This window comes from Anser brachyrhynchus (assembly GCF_964034855.1).
Source record: "Anser brachyrhynchus genome assembly, chromosome: 12".
Classification (NCBI taxonomy): Eukaryota; Metazoa; Chordata; class Aves; order Anseriformes; family Anatidae; genus Anser; species Anser brachyrhynchus.
The window spans coordinates 20553982-20575651 of record NC_137707.1 but is presented as its reverse complement, the minus strand read 5'-3'; the positions used below and the strand labels follow the sequence as shown (position 1 = coordinate 20575651).

General features: G+C 39.4%; 1 long non-coding RNA gene across 1 annotated transcript in view; it reads right to left on the bottom strand.

Moving 5' to 3' along the window:
* LOC308176511 overlaps positions 1-21670 on the bottom strand; it is a 48740-nt gene that overhangs the window by 6391 nt on the left and 20679 nt on the right. Inside the window, exon 3 of the long non-coding RNA XR_013938295.1 lies at positions 4940-5533. This is a non-coding gene — a long non-coding RNA (uncharacterized lncRNA). The remainder of the gene's footprint in view (positions 1-4939; positions 5534-21670) is intronic.

Genomic DNA, 21670 nt, shown 5'->3' with positions numbered 1-21670 from the left:
AGGTTTGCATCCTGTAACATTTCATACACACACCCACACATATTATGTGCATATACACACACACGCCACTTTATACCTGCCAATCTACATCATGCTAACCTTTTAACAGAAAGGCCTGGAGGCAGAATTCCCACAAAACAGAAGCTGTTCAACATTAAAGATCTTTATTTTACCAACCCAGTAAAAGTAGCCATCAGAGGATAGCAGGAAATACAAAATACCTTCAAACATCCAGAGACTCACTCACAGGACAAATAAGCCTGAGGAAGGCGAGTTTTCCCGGACGTATTTTGCTGTCAGTACTTTGAGGGGAGTTAAGGATACACGAAGAGAAAAATATTCGAAGTGATTATTCAGCCAAAAGGACTTATGCTCCTAATTGCTCATATGCCTTTGAAAGTTCCCTACAGCTCTTTGCATTCAATTTTCTCTTATTTTGAAGATCAAAACAATGACGCAAAGTGCCCCTATTTAACTTAAGAACTCCAACAAGACACACAGCCTATTCTGCAGCATTTCTTCTGTTCGTACCCATCAGAACATCACACGTTCATTAGGCATACAGAGCTTGCTCTTGACTGGAAAGTGTTTCCCACATTTTGCATGGCTGCCCCAGCTCTGCAGCCAGGAGCACGGCTTCTCCATTGTGGACACGGCATTGGCACTCTCAGGGAGTCCTAGCACTGGCCCAGCACACCCAGCCCAGCCCACAGCCTCAGCCCTGCAGCAAGCTCCTCTTCCGCAGCCCAGCACAGGTGGAAGGACTCCAGAAGAACCGTGCTCTTGGCTTTTTCCTGCCCAATTTCCCAAGGTTAATGAGACCCGCAGAGGAATCACTGCTGGAGGCAGGGCAAAGAGAGCCTTGCAGAGCATCGCATCTGGAGACCAGAGTCGCCAGCCTCTGCCACCTCCTTCCCGCTCCCTCGCACGGAGCCCGAGTTTCACCAGAGATCTCTCTTTCACAGAGCCCTAGCAAGGACTGACTCCAGCTGAACTGAAGGGGCACGAAGGGGAAGGAGATTTTAAATGAATCTAGTTATTTTTTAATCTCACACCTGGAATTTACAGCGTCGTTCTCCCCTCTGAATAAACAATTCTTCTGTCCCCTCCAGTTACAATGTGCAAGCTGACTGCTACATGCGATGTCAAATTCACACTGCTGCCTTTTATCAGGATTTCCTTTCATATTGCTCTCTAAGCAGTGACTTTGTAAGGAGATTAAGTGCATTATATGCCACACACTAAACAAACACACATATACAACACAGCTTTCAAGAGATTTCTGTTTTCCCCAGGATGGCCCTTCCTGTCTTTGAGTGCCTTCCATATTTAGCACCCTCTCCCTCAAGCACCGGTCCACCACCACCATCAGGAAAGAGGAGGACTTTCAGGTAGGTCCAGCACCCATCTACAGCCAATAAATCAGGTGGAAATGGCTTTATTATTCTTACGTCATGGGGAAATTGCTGGTCAGCTCAGCTTATTGTCTGAGCTAAAGGCAGGAGGAAAGAAAAATCGTGGAGCCTGACAATCAAGACCAGGCACAAATTTTCCAACACAGACCTCTCCCAAAGAGAAGATACTTTAATTAAGTTCCTTTAATTTTTTTCTCAATATTTGTTCTAACATTTTTAAAGCTTTTCTCTCACTGATGCTGGCTTCTGCCATTACAGATTTTTCTTTGACACATTCCATAGTTTGCTTTGGGAACTAATCCCTTTTCCCCATAAACTTTGTCTTGCATCGGGCACACAATTCTCCCCTCTCCCTGTGACTGTCATCAATTATTGTGTGCATCCTACTCCAGTCACAAGGAGGACTGACCTCTGGCTTAGACAAACCTAATGAGCAACTGAAAATCAAAAACTAAGGAACTTGCAAGTGGTACAGGACTTAAAGAGTGAAATCAAAGTACCATGTGCTTCTTTCTTGGGATATTTATCCAAAAAATAACTATGGTGTTGTAAACAGAAGGTACGAAGAACACATAAAATATCCACAGCAAGAGCTGGACACCTAATTGTCATGATTGCTCAATACTGCTGAAGTTATTATTTGGTCTAAACATATAAACAACAGTATTGTGACTGAATTCAAGAGCAAAGAGCGACAGGGGAGACCAGATGGCTTTGTCCCACCCCATCCAGGATGAAGCTACCAGATACTGAGATTAGACTTGGTTTTGCCTCTTCCCCAGTTGACAACTTCAAAGTTAGATTAAGCTGTTTCACTGCAAAAAGCACTACTTCAGTACCACCAACAGAGGACCAGCATCAACCACAAGCCCTGCTAGACTGGATACAAGCATCTCTAATGAGCTGCTCACCTGGGTTTTCCAATTTATTAAAAAGTATCAACAGAAATGATTTGAAAATCCAACATCACCAGGCAGATCAGGGCTTTAGGCACACAGCTGAATATTTGCACCTGGCAGTGCCCTGGAAGAGGCCAATAAAATGAAAATTTCCCTTTCAAAGATATTAGAGCAATTCATTAAGAAAAATAAGGAAACACATGCACATATGTATATAGCAAACTGTACCTTCCAGCCTGAATTGTCCTGTAATCACTGAGTCTCAAAGGCATGATGATCGCTCCTTACAAAGCAGTGTTTCAGGGTGTACCACTCCCCCGTGCAGACAGGCAGGAGCAGAGACCATGTCCCCAGCAAGAAGGAGCAGCATGCCAAACCCTCCTGAAAGTTACTAACACTCCTCATTACCAAACCTTACCAAGCTGGGGCCACCAAGAGCAGAAGCAAGAGATTGGCTCACGAGCTCCTGCTCACCTGCTGCAGCCCTGCGGTGGGCTTCTGCATCCTGTTCAGTGGTCCTGTGCATGGAACGAGCGTGGGTGACTTCAAGTTGCTGTGCTTTACGCCCATTTATACATTCAGATATGCCTACACATGTGCTTACACAGTGCCACATATTTCTGATATTTTCATTTGTTGCAACATTGCATACACGGTAAATACATCCGTCCTGATGCAGTAAATCATCATTTTACAATGAATATATACCTAGATTATTACTGTAATGCTGATGTATTGAACCATTAGTATAAAAAAGCAAGCAGGTGATAAAAATGATGCAAAGACTCCCATAAAGTGAGAAACAAAACCCAAACTACTGTGGCAAACATTATCACTGAGATAAGTAAATTAGCGATTATTCTGGAGATAAATTAGCGGGTAGGATAGGAGTATGTAAAGTGTATGTTGCTGCTTGTATCTTTTTCATTTGTGAACTGTGAGCTGCATCTTCCAAAATCTATGTAGTGCCACTGCAATAATATGGATGGATATTTAAGACTAGGCTATGACCATGACTCTAAGGCAATTGCCTTCCATAGAAGTCAGCACACCAGCAGATTTCATCCTTATTAACTTTGCTGCTTTTATACATCGCACTAATTAAAAACCCTACCATAAAAGTTGCTCTCAGATACTTTGCATAGAGTAAATATGCTGTGGGAATCCAGTATAACTGCAAATTTGCCTCTAACTAGAAAACACAGTCAGTGACCCTGAAGAGATCAATTTTTAGGCAGCAATATAAGGTATCCATGGAACAGAAAGATTAACTCTTCTCAGCATTTCAAGACTCACAGCGAAATCAAATCTTCAGAGAACATGTATCTCCAGAGTGGTTTTCGAATCCAGACCTAATAGATGGAGAAACTTTCAAAGCAGGTCATTTATTTGACATAATTGTGCGAACATCCCTTTAAGCTGTGCAAACCAGAAAGATCATTTCAAAATATTAACTTATTTCTGGCTATCAACAACAATGCAATTAATTCCCCTCAATAAAGATTGTTTTTGCAAAAGAGCAATAAGGTGCCTCTGCAGGGGGCATCATTATCATTAAATAATCACACCCCAGGAGACGCAAGGCACTCTGCTGCACCATGTACATTTTAGCACTCCAGAGTATGATTAGTTTGTGTTAACCACACCCCAGCACAGCTAATTGGCAACAGATTCTATAAACTGAGAAGATTTCTGAGTCTATTTCTTTATATTTTTGGAACTGACAGTGAAACTATGAAGTTTCTTGCCTGTCCCACAGACAAGGTGGCCAGGCCTCACCTAGACAGGCAACGTCTTCCTGATGCCACAATCACGGCAGAAGGAACCGGTAACACCAAATTGTGTTGGGAATGTATCCTAATATCCACATTAAAAAAAATAAATTACATGGATGAAACCCCATGCATAACAATAAGTTACAAATTTGGGTTGCTATGTTTCCTCAAAAAAAAAAAAAAGAAAGAAAAAAAAAAAGAAAGAAAAAAAAAAAGAAAGAAAAAAAAAAAGACCCAGCCATCCTGTAAGATACATGCAAGAAAACAGACACACACTGTTTTTTATGAAATTGCTGCTTCTGATCTGCTGGATGTTTTATGGCACTTTGGATGGTCTTCTGTGATTCATGGCAAACTTTAGAAGTGGATGGAGTCATAAAAAAAAAAAAAACAAGAATAAAAACACTACAGACTTTCAAAACAGATAATTGCTCTGCACAGTGCTGTAGCTGTCCTGAGGATTTGTTTTTTTGTTGTTTTTTGTTTGTTTGTTGGTTGGTTGGTTGGTTGGTTGGTTTGTTGGTTTTATTTGCTTGTTTGTTTTCTGTTTTACACAGTAGCCTTCGCTACCATAGAGAGCATCCTGGAAATTAGGTACTCTCATTGCGAAGGGAAGTTACAATTATACTCCAGGTTATTTAGCTCCCTCTCTGAAACCAACATGGAAGAAAGTTATGGAAGAATCATGACTTACACAATTTGATTGTGAATAAGGCAGAGATCATTTTGAAGACAAAATTTAAGCTTGTTTTGATAGCAGCAGGCATGACTTTAAAGACAAATTCATAGGCATAGGATAAGCACTATATATCTAGAACCATGTCCAAGGGTAAAGGAGCTCAACACCTACCTCAGGGTGGGAAAAGCTTCACTGCTGAAGACGCGCTGGCCCTTTTCTGGAATAAGTGTGCCCCATTAGTTTCTGCAGATGTAAGGGAAGGAGGGCAGCAAGGTAATAGTACCTCTTCAAAGACATGGTGGAGATACCATGGAGACATCCCCTTGGGTGCCGAGGACACATACTCAGTACAAGGCCAAATGTCCAGTGGCAAAGAAGAGTCCATAGTTACTCAAAGACTGAAGAACTGTGACCGCAAGAGGTCCTTACTAAATCCAAGCTCTCCAGGGATCAGGTATGACAAGGAGACCTGTCTAGAGACTAGTGAGCAGCATTAGCTGCTTGTATTACTAGCTTGGACTGTCCTTTTCTCCTCATCCATCTAAAGATGACATTTTTCATCAAAAAAAAATTCTGTAGGATATACAGCAAGGTGCACAAAGTCTTAACCAAAGTGTGCTCATTCCTGCTGGGCAGCTAAGAACGTTGCCACATTTTCCTCGTGGGGCTGTAGGTCCTTCCCCAGCACCCACTGGCATACGGGGCTGTCGCTACAGCTGAATTAGCGAAGCTTCTGTTCACTGATCAGACCAAGTTGAACAATGGCTGTTCAAGAGAATAAAACAAAAATGAGAAAAGAATTAGAGTTATAGGAATTCAAATGAAGCAAACAATACTGTGTGCATGAGCAAGCAATATACTTTTTGTTAACACGGGTTATTTTATAATCAATATTTAAAGTAATTTTATCAGTAAGCGTAACTGATACTTCATGACTATGTATGTGTAGCCGGAAAGCTATAGATTTATAAATATGAGGGTTATCATGACTTCAGTGTAGCAAGGAACAGCCGTTTTAAAATTGAAATTGTTAGATTTTATCAGTTATCTCTTTCCACAGGATAATGTAACTTTACAATTACTTAGCTCATAAAGAACTAATTTCATTCAGCTTCCAATAAATACTTTCAAAATAGGACTCTATGGCAAGATTTCTTGAGTGGTCGAATCATGAACAATAATGGCCATACAGACTCTGAACAAAAGTCTTGATAATGAGATTAATACCTGCAGGCTTCCCACAAAAGATTTAGTTTTATAAGCAATTAATAATAACCTTTTTTTTTCTGTATATTACAAAAGAAAATAAGTTATTGATTTCATCTGCACAAATAACTATTTGCATAACATTGTTGATTGTATGTTCTACTAGCACAATCAGAATTAATTGGAGCAAAATATTTTATTTATTATTTTTAAATGGGTAAAGATTTTATATATATTAGCATTTGTATCTGATTAGAACAGTCTGTTTACCAGCACTATTAGAAAGATGGATCAGATTGCCATATTCAATCCACATTATGACAAAAAGCCTTCCTGTTGGTACCTCTGCATTTACTTGTGGGTAGATTTTTGAAAGTTTTCCTTAAACTTGTAAACATGATGAATATTAGCAACTATTACTCAGCTCTTACTGCGTTCAATATATCATGTTCTTAATTAAATATTAAGAGTGAAACAGCAGTGATCTATGGGAATTCTGCTTCCTATCTCCTTTCATTTTTCCTGATAAACCCCTGTTCTTTCCTCCACATCTGCATGTGGGTGGAAGCTCACCCTGGAGAAGGACAATTGTAGCATCTACATTTAGACTATGTAACTAGCTGATGGAGGGTTGCCTTTATATGGTGCTTTTCAGGAGGGAAACAAGTCAGATACCTGGACAGTTGGGCAACCGGGGTATGCTCTTCACATACAAAAGGACAAAGCTGGAATTTTGTAATGAAATAAAACTCAGTATGAGTCAACACCAAATCCACTGTTTCCCAGAATTAAAGACTTTTTTCAACAGTTTATTTTCCAAATGAACCAAATGACTGCCATCACACCGAGCAAAAGCTTTGGGTACAATCCCCACTCATCTAACACTTCACTCCAGCCACCAGTGATGGGACAGCACATGCACTTTTCTGGACCAGGTGTCCCTGAGAAATACAAGCTATGTTCTGTTCTGCTCAAAACAGCGGCAGCATTTACAAGATCTCTCTACCCAGGGGTTAATTTTTCAAGGCCTCTAGTAACTTTGGTTTTGAACCAGCTCCCCTCTGCTGAATTTAGATGGAATTGGCTTCTTGAAATACAAACTTCTAGGGTAGAGAGGCAGGGACACAGACATGTGGTTGCATCAACACTTGCTTTCCATAGCACTTGTTCAGTGGAACACTTCCCAGCTCAGTCATGATCAGAATATTTGGGTTTGATTTTTGTCTAGTTGGGTTATGCACAAATTTTGGACCAACACCAACTCAGGAAAGACATGTCACCTGATTCATTTTCTTGTGTTTGTCTTCCCAGGAAAAAAAAGTACAAGCTAAAACAGATGTGATCAGAGAATTAGCCAAAAAGTTTCCAAATTTTCCTACAGAAATTAACAAAAAAAGTAAGAAAAAGGAGTGGGAGCGAGAGACAGAGTGTTTGGGGGGATTCACAGGCATTAGAATTTACCAGTAAATACTATTTAGGGTTATTTGGTGCCCCAGTATTTGAATGGCTCAGTTTACTAATAGGAAAATACATTTTAAACTCAAACAGCCATAGCAGGTTCTTGAATTTCAGCTCTAGTTTGAATATTTGAAATCCCTGATAGGTTGCCTAGTCATCAAACTAGTCACAAACAGAAACAGAATAAAATGACATGGGACCAGTCCATGCACAGATTAACTACAGGCAAAGAAAGCTCAGAGGGGAAAAACAGAAAGAAATTAAAGGAAAATTCTAAATACCTAATAAATCTGTGAATTTCATAAACATTCCGCACAGAGGAAAGGAACAAAATACGACAAATAAATTATACATTCAGAATCGTATGCTTAACTGGGATACTTTGCACTTGGATTTTGGTGAATGTTGCTTTTAATTCCATTGCAGATGTTCATATTCATAACATGGACTATGCCCAAATTTAGCCAATATCAAACTGTTTTTATATGTATACTACAAATATTAAATGCCTACAAAAGAGACTGGAATGAAGAAGTGGAGAATGTAAACTGGACTGTGAAAGAGGAAAAGGAGAATAGATGAAAATTGCTTTTAGAAGCATCAGTTCTTGGAAAATCACTATTAGCAAATTATCAGTTGCTTCTTCAAATAATAAGACTTTTAATCAATATGCAAAAAAACAATCAATGGCATCTCTCATTTTTTATCCTTCTTTCTTTTCCCCTCATATTTTATGTACAGTAACTCACATTTCTCAGCCCACTGTGTAGCTATGAACTGAAATCAAACATTCAGACAGTAAATGAAGCTGCAGTTTGTATTTATAATGCTCTTATAACTATGTATATATATATTATACAATCTCGATCTCTGTTAAAAAAAAGAGGCAGTTCAACAGAAAGAAATCATTTTATTAAAAAATCATGAATGCAACTGCATTCATTCAACCTTAGAAATGTTTTGATGGCTTTTCAGCACTGCAATATATTTAGATGAGAATATGCCATTAATATAAACAGCAGAATAGAAACTATTAAACTAACACAATTTAAAACTGAGCAAACCTGAGTATTTGATTAAAGTTTTTGTACATTCTATACACTTGAACAGGTAACATAGAAGCATAATATTTTTGTTGATTTTTAATTTGTTAGAAGTATTACACTTGAAAAGCTAAATTTTCAATAGTTTGTATTTAGAAATTAGAAATCTGGTCCTGTAGGAGCTTATTTAGTCTGATTTTCCTAGCTGTATTCTGAAATTCAAGAGAAGTCTGAAACAAAAAGCAGTAACGACGCGCACGGTAGGAACTATTGCCTTTGTTACAAAGGAGCACTGCATTTTGCTGAGTTTGAGCCAATGTACATTTGGTAACTTTCAGCAATAAAGACAATATCCCATTCCATATATATTTAATGGATACAAAATTTTCTAGAAGATTTGCAAATAAAACACTATGGTTGCAAAGGTTGTGCATTAATATGTAGCCTAGCCTTTAATGGATGTGTTTATTTTTCTAGACTGAATAATTAGCTGAGCATTTTTCCCCAGAATAACAGTGCATTACACAAACGCAGGGAACTGCTTACAAAAAAACAATTTAAATTATACCTCATATGCAGTCTGTGCAATAACTGTGCTCCTATCTCTAGGATATTAGGGGTAAATTTTCAAAGCAGTGCACAGAACATAATCTTGTTATTTGCTAACTGGATTTGTGTGCTTAAGACTCACACACTGCTTTGAAAAATTACTCCTTCAGAAGATTGACCTGTGCAAGGAACTGAAGTTTTAAACCTGGATTGAAACCTAAGTTGTAACCTAGCTTGGCAGCACTGGCTTGTTCAGTAGAATGACTTACTGTAGTAATATTACCGTTTGAATGGCCAAATTAAAGAAACTAATTCTTATTCTAATCACATCCAGGGGAATTCTGATATGCTGACACCCAAAATTATGGCTCTGTCATTAGAGAGAGAATGAGTGGGAATGTTTTGAAATTTTTGATGTAAATTATGAAATAGACAGTAGCCTAAATGACAAGATATGACATTTTTGTTTTTTTTGATTATACAGTTAAAAGTTTTTAGTACTAGGCTTGATTTCAAGGGTGAATTGCATCAAAGTGGATATAATCCAAATGAAATACCTTTAAGATTCTTACTTCTTCAACTATTAGAGATCTATCATGTCTACTGCATGAAGCCTCATTTTCATGTTAGAACAGATGGGCAAAATTGTCATTAACAGAATCTGACAACTCTAAAACTGAAATATAGATTTAGAAAGGATTCTAATGAATTAAATCAATGTTATTGCAATGAAAGCCAAAAAAATTAATAGTGATTTGTAAAGTTACCCTGTATTTTAACCTCAGTATATTTTAGTCAGTACAATTTTAACATTCACAATACCTTTTCAGATTCATTGTTAATGTCTTACTGCATAATACGCTCTTGTCTTAATATATCACCTGCTCTTAGGAGAGTCGAGGATTTGGGGCTCTGTTCAACCAGGCCAGACTGCGAGGTGCTTAGAAAGATGACACTCTCAAATTTCACTGCATTTTGCCCTGTCCTGCAGCACAGAGGCAGTGGCGCGATGCTGCATCATGCACTTCCAGAGCAGACTCCTCCTATGACTGCACATTTCTAATCAAAATGACTTGCAAGGGCGGAGTTGCTCAAAACTCACTTCAAGCCAAGACTTGGGTTTTGGTAAGCTTCCTTAAAGGATGTGTCATTTACTTCCAGCACACTAGCTCAACAACGAAGTACTTTCCAGCTAATGTGCCTCGATGTATATGTTTTGATTCATTTGCATACATAACTGTTAAGTTTTTTGATACAGCACGTACACAGCCCTGAATGAGGACAAGTGCCTTCACATTGTGCAAGAACACTGCTGGAAAACTCTGGAAGCTTGAAGGCAAGGTATCAGACAAGTTTCAGCACACCCAAAAGTCTTCCCAGGCCAAAAGGCTGCAAACTCTACAAGCTAAACCAGAACCACTCTGCCCATACTTACAAAGCTTCACAGATCTGGTTTTAGCCTAAAAAAAAAAAAAAAAAAAAAAAAGCTTTTTTTTTCCTTGCAGGTAACTGAAATAAGCAATTTTTACATACAGCCCCTTTACTTTTCCAGGTATAGATAGTTTTAAGGGGGGAGGTTTTTGTTTGTTTGTTTGTTTGTTTGAAGGTAAAGCCAGTGTTTTTTTCATATTGCTAGGCTAGGAGTAAAATAAGCAAAACAAAGTAAACTGCATGGCTGAAAGCAAATGCCAGAAATGGGTGCTGAATGCTCTCACCAATCAGCCTGATGGAGAACTCAACAAGAGAAACACGACTTGTGTCACTGGTGATATTAAAATGGATTTAAAAAGAAAAGAACAATACACGCTTGGTGTCTTTTTCAGTAACAGGAGGACAGGAAGATTTCAGAAAGGGGGAAGAATTCAATATTTGAGCTCAATCCTCTAAACCCAATTACCTGCCATTTTTAGCTGTATTTCAAGCCACAACATCATAAAAATGTAGCTTGGCATGTCATGTTTCAGCAACTGCTGTTTATAACATCATGCAAGACCAATAACATATTTGATTGTACAGAAGTATTTATTCAATCGTCTATTTTCCCTAATAAAATCTTGACTAGGTGTTTTCTCCTAGCTGGCTTGTATCACACCTCCCAGTCCTCACTTCTTTGGCATCTCTTCCGGCTCCCTTGTGTTTGTAAGCAGTCTTATCGCATCCTGCTTTTCAGCTTCAGTTGCAGGTGGGTGACAACGGAGACACGAAGGGGGTGCTGGCCGGGTGGCTCAGTATGGGGATATGCACAGGCAGCGGTGGGGAGGACAAAAGGCCAAAACAGCTCCCCTGCTCCTGGGATGGGAGTCACCAAGAAGCAAAATACATCCTCCTCGTTTCTGTTGAGATCCTTAAAGAATTCGCCTTGCAAAACACATTCATTATCCTGGGTCTGGAATTTGCTTAAGGACATAGTCTTAGGAACTTGTCCGACACAACTGAACAGTCATCGGCTGACTGACAGCCAACTGCACATACAGGCATGCAAAATAGGAAACAAACATCGAGTGCCTTGAAAAATAAGATCCGTGGAATAGAAAGAATCACAAAATTATTTCCAAAGCTCAGAGACTTCATAATGAAGGCAACGTTGAAAAGATACTTAAAGAGCATTACAGACAGAGTAAGGGTTTAAAGCACTATTTTTAGTAATGTTCAATAAAACATGCATCTGCTATATGTTTTTGATCTTATGAGGAAGCTTTTCCTCACAACACTACAGCAGGTTTGTCAAACTTCAATCTCATACAAGTCATTTGATTGAAAAGTGCAATAGAGACACAAACTACAGGATCCCACCTCCCAAAATCTTTTTTGTTTCAGAAATTTCTATTTGGATTTAAAGGCTGGGGATCAAGCCAAGTAAAAATACAGCATGTCATCGAAATGGAGATGTTTTATTAAGAGCAATCTCTTGCCAGCAATATCCGTTATTCTCCCCACATGCAGCAAACTTGTGCATACATTTTTTAAATGCAACCAACCTTTGTTTATTAAACAAATCAATCTAAATTAGAAAGTGTGATTTTAATTGCAGCTTTGCATTTATCGAGGCAGTGTGAAGATCTGGCTGGGGATTCACCAGGCACTTTCCCAGGGAAAAAATGCTTCAGACCCTGCGAGCTTCCCAAAGTTTTCCACCGTCTCCTCATGCTGGCAGAGCAACACAGCCAGTCTTTGGATAATCAGCATGCCCTCCACCTTGGCTTCCTCGCTTGTGCATCTGCCTCCCCCTATTTCCATACATCACGTCTGCCCGCGGTGCCAGCCATGCTTCTGAGGCTGGGCTGCCCAGCCTGCAGCTCCTGGACATCATCGGGGCAAGTACCCGGTCCCTGGCCAGGGTCTGGGGCACCCCTGAGCCAAAAACCCTGGCTGCAGAGGGAGGGAAAGGAGAGAGCGCTCGGGCTGTGCAGCACCGCTTGGCTCTGCACAGCGTGCGTGAGCAACAGCTTCCCACAAAATGTATGCGATGCCGTGATCTATTTTGCTGCGTATGATTAGTGCTAGACTAACTGTTCAAAGGGAAGCCAACGCCACCTCACTAATTTAGTCACATACAACATTAGACCTTTGAAATATGCCTTACGTACAGCCTGCATTGCCTTTTACAGACAAATACAAAAACATGGTCAACATTTGCAGTAAAATTATCATAGAAATGCCATCTGAAACCTTATTTCCTTTTACAATGTGCATTTCACAAATAATTTGTATTAAAATTATGTTTTACAGGGCAGAAATAGAAAACAAATACTCCTAGTAATTTAAACAGGCATTTGCATAACATGACTAAAAACGTGGTAGGAGAGAGTTCTGCAGCAGGAAGAGTGAGGTAGAAATACAGATACACTTATTTTAACACCAAATGTAAAAATGCCTTTTAGCTGTCATAATTAGTGAATTAAAGTGTACTTTCATCAAACCCATTCTAACTGAGATTACTATTATTGTTCTTACATGCTGCTTCCTGCTTGTTAAACAGCATAATAGTAGTAACAGGTAAATCACAGATCTCCAGAAAACCTCTTCACTTAAGCATCACCCAAAAATATTACCTTATTCAAGCCTTCACCTTGCAAAAACCAATTCCTATAATGACAAATTGTTATTTACAAAGCCACCCTGTTGCTCAAACTATTTTAAGATTAATTATGCCTGGTGTTTAAAAATCAAGGCCAGGGAGTTTGCAGGAGCAGGCAGGGCTGGGCAGTAGGTGGGTGCCAGACCCCAGGCTGCTCTCAGTGCATGGGTGATGCCCAGGACAGCGTCCTTCACAAGGGGGGTGAAATTTGGGGCACTGAGAGAAGGATTTGCTGCTGGACTACCAAAGGAAACAAAAGCAGCTGCACAGGGATGGTGAGAAGCAGCAGGAATTGGTCCTGCCGGAAGAGGGGTGGAGAGATGCTGTGGTCACATCCTAGAAACCGAAATACGATTGTGAGTGTAATCCAGAGAGGCCACATCAGATACCAACTTCAACTACCCCGGGTTAGATATTTTAAACCTTCTGGTATGAAAGTCTTATATGGAGGACTTCTGTGACAGTCTATAGGAAGTTGCAGTCTCATTTTAAAAAATTGTGCTATTCTCTACTACAGAGATTCTTAAATATTTAAAAGCCTTCTCCATTGGTTGTTCATCAGATTGATTATGATGCATATTTCAGCAGGTTTTTTTTTCTAAAAATGCTCATCAGAGGATCAAGAAATGAGGTATTCTGTGTGCTCTACATTGATTCACACTATTTCATTTTAATTCCAAAATACTGAACTCAGAAAACTGCCAGGAAAACAAAGCAGGAAATGTTTGTTGTTTTGCTGTACATCGCATGTGCTCTATGGTAACCGAGACCACAAAAGAAATGGATGATGCTGCATTCCTCAGCCTATCACTCACCAGATAGCAGGCAGGGGAATAAAAACCAGGAGTACTGTAACTTCCCTTGGAGCACCTGTATGTCTTTTCTTTTAACCCAATAAATATAACCATCAAGTTTCACATGCCACTTGCCTTGCTTGAGCTCTCCCACTCAAATTAAATTCAGTATAATTTAATCACCAACAGACAAAGCCATGCATATCTCCTGATAACTAATCTCAAAAGAGACCAGAAAGTTTTACAAACCTTTGTTAAGGTCTTGGGTTAAAAAGGTCACTTTGCCTTTGCCTCTACCTTTATGAGAAAACTTCAGAACCAGGCAATTTTGTTTAGGTTTTACATTGGAGGATTGGTCTAATGTCTCTTATCACCATATAAATCTGACATTCGTGTCACCTTTGAGGCACTGGTTTCTTCCTGTTATTTTCCATTATAAACTACCGCCACAGAAAATGGTACCAAGAATCATGTCAGTTTATTAGCGATATCTTGGTGATTAAAAGGAAAATAAATTTATTTTTGATGCTACACATTCTCAGATATAGTATCATCAAGACCAAACATTATCCCTCAATCCACAAATGCACTTTAGGACACTGAGGTCTATTTAGCTGGAATGCAACTCGTTACAAAAGCCCATGTACTTTCTTCCCAAGGGCTTCCTCCCAACCAAAGTAAACCTTTATGCCTTCTAAGGATTCCCATCCCCCCTGCATGTTTGAAAATAGATATTAATGCTTATAATGGTTCTAATTTTTCTTTTATTTTTAACTGAAGATCAAGGAACAAAAAGAAGCTTATTTAATTCTGTTAACATTAAAGGTGGGCAGACAATGGTACCTTTCTCATCTCATCAGCAGTCCTAAAGCTGACCAAGAATGCTTATGTTTGAGGTTATGAAACAAGAAAGTTAAAGCTGACCTCTGTTCAAACAAACCACTGCAATTCTACCACTGATGAAAGGTACTATATGAATAGCACTTTTTTTTTTTTTTTTTAAACTCAGCCCATTATCTAAAATGGTGTGAAAAAATGCCCGTGCTTTTAGTGGACACCAGCTTGGTGAGTAAAGATTATTTGGGAATAAAGATTTTCCTAGCAAAACTACGAAAGGTGATTGTGGGCATTAATAAACACTACTGGGGGAGGGAGGGTGACATTTGTAAAGAGCTAATTCTCACCTGAAACAGAATAATTGCAACAGAAAACCAAACAATAAGCATCCTAAACAAGTTGTTTGCTTGCCTCTCCAGTGTGTTTTAAGGACAGACGAAGGGTATTCTACAGAAGAAATAGTTCAGAAATGAAAGAGGCCTCAAAAATAGCCCCAGGAAGATAAAATTAGCTTTTCAGTAGCATATGTCAGTTTTATGCCCCACATCTAAGCAGTTCAAATGAACTTGCACTCAGATGTTATTAGATATTGGTGCCGTGGCATTTATATTTCCAAGTATGCAAAGGACATGTGCACACTAGCAGAAGCACCAGGTCTAGAGGGCACCATTATATTCCTATTTATTTCCCCAGTTACAACAGGCTACAAATGTATGCTATTGATTGTTATTTGTCTCACACCACAGACATACAGCCCTAGAATTTTTATCTTTCCTTTGTAATTTTTCTAGTTTAATATTCTCTGCCATCTAGAGTGCTGCTGGTCAGATTATTCCTAGTTCGCATCCTCTCCCTTCAAACAGTTTCCACCCAAATCTGTATTTGTTACAAAAGGTTAGTGACTAAAATTTCACTCAGGACTTAAAAAATGAAAACTCAAGGTGGAAAGACCAACTGTAGTTAAGAATTTAGAAGCCCCAGAAGTCCATCTTCAGGCAATTACCTTTTGGTTTTTTGCACCTCCCAGTCCACAAGAAACTTGGTGGGCAACATCAGGACACAAAGCCCAGTCACCTCTACTCAGTGTTTGCAACACCAATTGCAGCTCTGGATTGAACAGATACTGATGTTACAGATCAATGAGATTAAGCATGTGCTTAACTTTAATCACAGAAATAAGTCAATTTCTGAATCTGGGCAGCATCACTCATCACTGGGCAGAACTGAGCTCTTTCTGGAAAATTAACACTTTATTTGCTTTCCCATGCTCCATGGTTCACACACACACTATGAAGAAGTTATGTACATTAACAGCTAAGTATAGAACCTGGAGTCAATTATATTCTTCTCTGACAAAGTTTATCATATCAGGGAACAGCCTGAGATTATTGGCATCGTTCAGTCTTTGCTTTGCTGTAACGATGGGACACAAGTCTGCAAAGAGTCAAGTAGCAAAGTGAAATCTGGTCTGAGAACCTGCATGAATTAATATTTGTGTAATTAACCAAGCTGTGTGAATTCCACTGTTGGACTCCGTTTTCCTTTCCATGAACATTCTTTTATACGAAGGTCTGGAATTGAACACTGAATCGCTTTTTCTTCCCCTCGCTAAAAATATTATGGTTAAGGCTGTTGTATCACCAGAATTTAAATTAGGTAGAAATACTCTTGTGCGAAAGATCTGATTATTTTATGAGACCTTTTTTTAAATCAAAGTTAAGCATATTTGACACACTAGGAGAACTTCATCTAAATTACTAATTGTTCAAATACAGACTAAATGCTGCTTCACTGTTTAGTACATCTTCATTAATTATCAGTGTTGAGGAATGCATTTTAAGAAGTTCAGGAAGTTTTGAAGGTCCTTTCTTAGTGATACAGGAAACCTCATAAGTTTTTAAGAATGTCGCCATGATTAAATAAACATTTCACTTTATGCTTTAATTTTAATTCAGCTGAGTTGACAAGACACAAAAAGAGAGCCATAAAGAAGTCTTGATAGGTAAAATTAGCCAGGAAGTAGCAGAACTGAAGAAAATACAAAACTTGCAAATACATTTGTTTTACTCTAATCGCTTAGCAATCATCTGTTTCAGGACATAAATATCTAAGTTAATTTTCAATGCTAGACACCACAATCCTAAAAGGGAAAATGATATTTTTTAAATTGACAAGTTTCAATAAAGTCTGCAAGCATTTTGATCCCACTGAAGGAAACTTTAACTTTTGCTACTGTAGAACAAAGCCCTACTCATCTCCTGATCCATTTGTGTATTACTCATGGAGTCAGATCTGTGATCATTTCAAGAGATCCATTTTTTTGTGGACTAAAGAGAAATACACTGCCATTCCCAAGACCAGGTGCATTAACACAAACACCTTGATCATATGCTGTCAGTACCGCATAGCTTCAGATGTTCAAAGAAAAGGACCAGAGAGCAGACGACTTCCTGGCAGTGCTTACACACCCTAAAATACAGTAGGTTGGTAGAACCTCTTCCTGAAACAGAGTTTGAGGTTTTCAACTCTCAGGCCACATAAATACCTTCTTTATTACAAATCAATTAGTAAAGAGTTGACTTTGCATTACTGATTTTGCCAGGAGGCTCTTACAAAACACAAGTATCAAAGAACAAAAAACCTAGCCTTCAACAGTGCATAAACTGGGAGTAAAGCCTTAGTCTGGAGTCAATCATAGGCTTTAATGGCTCACATTTGCACTGATTCACAGTTGGGAAATAGAAGACTTCACTGAGCACATTGCACAAGAAGCTGATCTCCAGCCTAGCAGTGTTCATGGAGCCTGTGAAATGGGAGTGTGAAAATGCACACTAAGTGCAGTGGAAATAAAATAGCAAAATAGGCTGCAAATAAGTACATTGACCAAATGTGGGTATGGAGGACTTTGTCAACTGTTCGTACATGCCAACATGCTCTGGCCACGACACATCCGGAGATGATCCATCACTCAACAGAATGTGCTTCATGTCCCATGAAGGACAACAGGCAGCAGATAAATCTGGTCTAGTCCATATGGTGTGGAAAAAGCCTTTTTCCCTGGACTAAAGATTAACAGCAATTATCAGAAATCTTAACGGGGGCCAATGTAAAGATAATTCCAAAGTTACAGAAATTCTTAAACGCTTCATCGTGTCCTGTCGTAAAGCAGTAATCATAGGCAAAAGCTGTTTTACTGTTAGAAGATCTACAGAAAAAATAAAAATTAAAAAAATAATAAAAAAGAAGAATACACTTAAAGCAGAATTGGCTTGCATTTCCCAGTGGGCTTGACAGCCTGACAAAGCAGCAGCAATACCACTGCCCAATGTTAAATACGATCCACAAAGACCAAAGCACACAGCCTAGAGGCAGAGCCCAGGACAATGTTTGCATTCCCTTTGAGCCAAAACATTCCACACGCAGGCTTCAGCCTCCCAATAAAACACACCAGAAAGCATAGTGCAGCTGCATTTAACCTCTGATTTTCTTTCAGTCAGAACCTCTCCCTTTTTCCAACTTGCATTTCAGCCTGGGTTTCCCAGCAGTTTTCCCCCTCTTCAGTGAGGGCCAGTCTCCAAAACACTTTGCCCTCATTTTGTTCTTTTTGCTGACTTTTCTATTGCAAAACATTGTGCATCTAAATGCTGGTATATCACAGTTTTATCTATAAATTGTTCAAATGGCTATTTGAAAGAGTTCCAATCACACGTGGTCTTTAAAGAGCTTGAGGAGATGGGTAGGACTTGCTTGGAAGGAAGCAGAAGCATTGCCTGCACCAGCAGGTGGTTTGGACTGGCTCCTCAGGAGCAGTAGGGCTGGACACCAGGAGGCATCTGAGAACTGCACCATGACTTCCTGCAGCCCTTGGTCACATCCACGATGGGCCACAGCACCCACAAGTCGGTCAGTAAGCTCCCAGAAAGGCCCCAGCCTACAGCAGTGCTAATCAGAACAGGATGGGAACAGGACAGCCAGCAAGCCCAAATTCCCTCCATGCCTTGGTGGGGCAGGATGACCCACAGCACACAGGGGCTGACCGTGGCTATGTGTTACTCCCCAAAGCTGCATGCATTCAGGCACATACAGAGTGTTTCTGAATATACATACAAAAGAGAAACTACAGTAAGAAAACAGTCTGCTAGAGAGATTGTATGAAATGAAGAAGCATGCCAAAAGTGCTTCGTGTTTAAAATCAGCATACATAGCACTGCCTCAGGTAGAAAGAAAAGTCTCGAGAATCCCATTTAAAGTTCTAATCGAGGTCTTCATTTGTATTCTAACTTGTGGAGCCGGATCCTGAAACATCCAAGGAACAAGAATCAGGTAGAGAATAGATGGAGGCCCAGGCTGCAGTCCCACTACAACACTCTCTTGGCACACCACAGACACCTGGGCTGGGACTTCACCCAACCTGCAGCACCACAAAGCATGGAAAGCATCTCACCAATGAGGCTGGTGACATACAGCCACCCCCACAACAGACCAAGCATCAAGGTTTCATAAAACAGCAGTTTTAATTCTCTTACATGCCTTTTTGTCTCCCTGCTTTTAACCTTTGGAACTCTCTTCAGTGCTAGAATACGTCATTATATTTTTTAATACAATGCCAGAAGGCCCATGTCCACCCCTGGTATAGGGTGGACCACAGCAGTCAGCCTAGAGCACACGATAGCTACTATCCAAAGGAATAACGCAGTTTGGATAGACACACCTAACACTAGCTGGAAACACAGAAGTTCACATATTAGCATCATAATGTCAACCAGGCATTCACCAGGTGGGTGAAGCAGCTACTGAAAACAGGGCGAGTTTCTTTACAACCAAAGTGGGACCACCTACTCAAAGTATTCCCATAATGTGGGACACCACTGCCGACACAGCACTCACCACCTGCCCAGCTGACTTTGGAAACAGGGCTCTTGCCTTTTTCTTCCCCTCTGTTTTGCTTCAAGTTGCTTTTAAAGGTCATTATAGTTGAATAACTATGGACAAAATCCAGCACACCATCAAAGTGGCCTTCCTAACAGGTGTTTTATACACCACAAAAAGAAACGTCTAGTCTGTTGAAGAGAGCCCCTGCAGTATGTTTCAAATAATTCCTTCTCCATTTATTGTTTAAAGAATGACTACTTTTAATCAGTATAGAAAAAAATAAACAAGAGATCAGTATTTTTCATTTTGTATTTTTAAATGGATGCAGATGAATAATCAAGAGGAAATCTCAACACTTTGTTCTTATGAATGATCTCAGACTGAAAATACCCACTGTACTCTTGTTATTGTCAAACATACAGCAATTAAGAACACGGTCTTAGAGATAAATGGAGTAGTGATTAAGAAGGTGGTCTTAAGAGATAAATAGAGCAGTGATGCTTCACCTCACTGTTCAAATGGGGGTTTCAATAAAGCGATGCTGACTTTTTGCAGAGGAATGATTTTGCTGGCTTTGGGCTTTAGGATACCAGCCACCCAGAGAAATCGTTTGACATCAGGATGAGATCTACTATAGGTAGCACTTAACCCTTTAAGACTAGACGATTAAGCCAGTTGACCAGGAAGAGAAATTAGTTTTAACACCTGGAAAAATTCAAAAGACTTCCAATCTTCTCATTCCTGGGTTATTCTCATTTATAAGTGCAGACAGGAACTTTTATACAGATTTGGTTTCTACATTTGACTGGAAAAAAAGTAAATTTATACTGAACTGAAACAGAAAGCACAAGTCCTGGTGAGGAGACCATACTGAACCATCACAAAAATGGACTAACAACCATTTAAACTAAAGGTGCAGAAACTGGACGTCTTAGTGACTCCAGGACAGAGAAATGTGTATTCAAAACCAAGGTTAGCATTCATTAGAAACAGAGACTATTAACAGGATATATAATAAAACAATTTTGGAAACTAACAGAAAGAATCGTGTACCAGAACTAAAGAGAGTGACACATCTTTAAAGCATTTGATACCTTGGGTGGTTTAGGAAATATACGTTATACTGCAGGATTGGTCCCTTCTTCAGTGCCAAGCGTGAAATGAGTGTGCTGGTCTGGTGGCCATGTGCAAGGCTCGGGATCAGAGAGCAAACAATCAGTTGGCTATTCTGCTGTGAAATAGCAAACTGTTTATTCTGTTGCTAATGTAGGTGTGCCCTGTGAAGTCTTCCTTTCAGATGGCCCATGCTCTTCACTGGCTATTTCCAAAATTGTATCTTGGCCACAAGGCACAATTACAGCAGCTAAAGAGCCCCAGAGTACACCAGACCTAGAATACACTTCCAATGTAGCAGTTTAAAAAAAAAAACAAAAGAGTGTAAGAGAAGAAAAAAGAGACCATCTTTATCTAGGAAGGAAGATAATCTCCCACCCTCAGTACAACTTCTGCTTTTCATGCCATGACAGTGCCATCAGCACTGTGCTCAGGGTTGTCATCCCCATCTCTGATATACAAAACATTCCGGCTTCACCTTTGTCATCCTGGGTGGTCCTCAGATGAGCAAACTGAGCAAAGCACCAGTCCTCTGATATGGTGGTTACTATTATTGATTTAACTGGTTTGCTTATTCCCATGTTTAATTGGCTATGTTAATAGCATTTTAATCCACAATTCACTTGTATGTGGCTGATAACGCAGCACTTGTGTGGCTGCCGCAACATCTTCTCACCATTGCTGTCTGTCATCAAGGACCAAGCCAGTACTGTGATGCTAACTGACAATCCCAAATGTTTTGTTTAATTGGGTATAATGTAAACTATACTGTACAATTTCACAGTAATGGCTGATAAATCTTTTATTAAATAGACAAAACCATGAAAAACCTTTAGTCAAATAGCAAAGATTTCAGTCATCTTTTAACACCAGTATTTAGCATGTCTAAACATTCAAACATGATATTAATGAGAATTGAGTAAAGAAAATTGCTGGTGAAGTTGGAAAATCC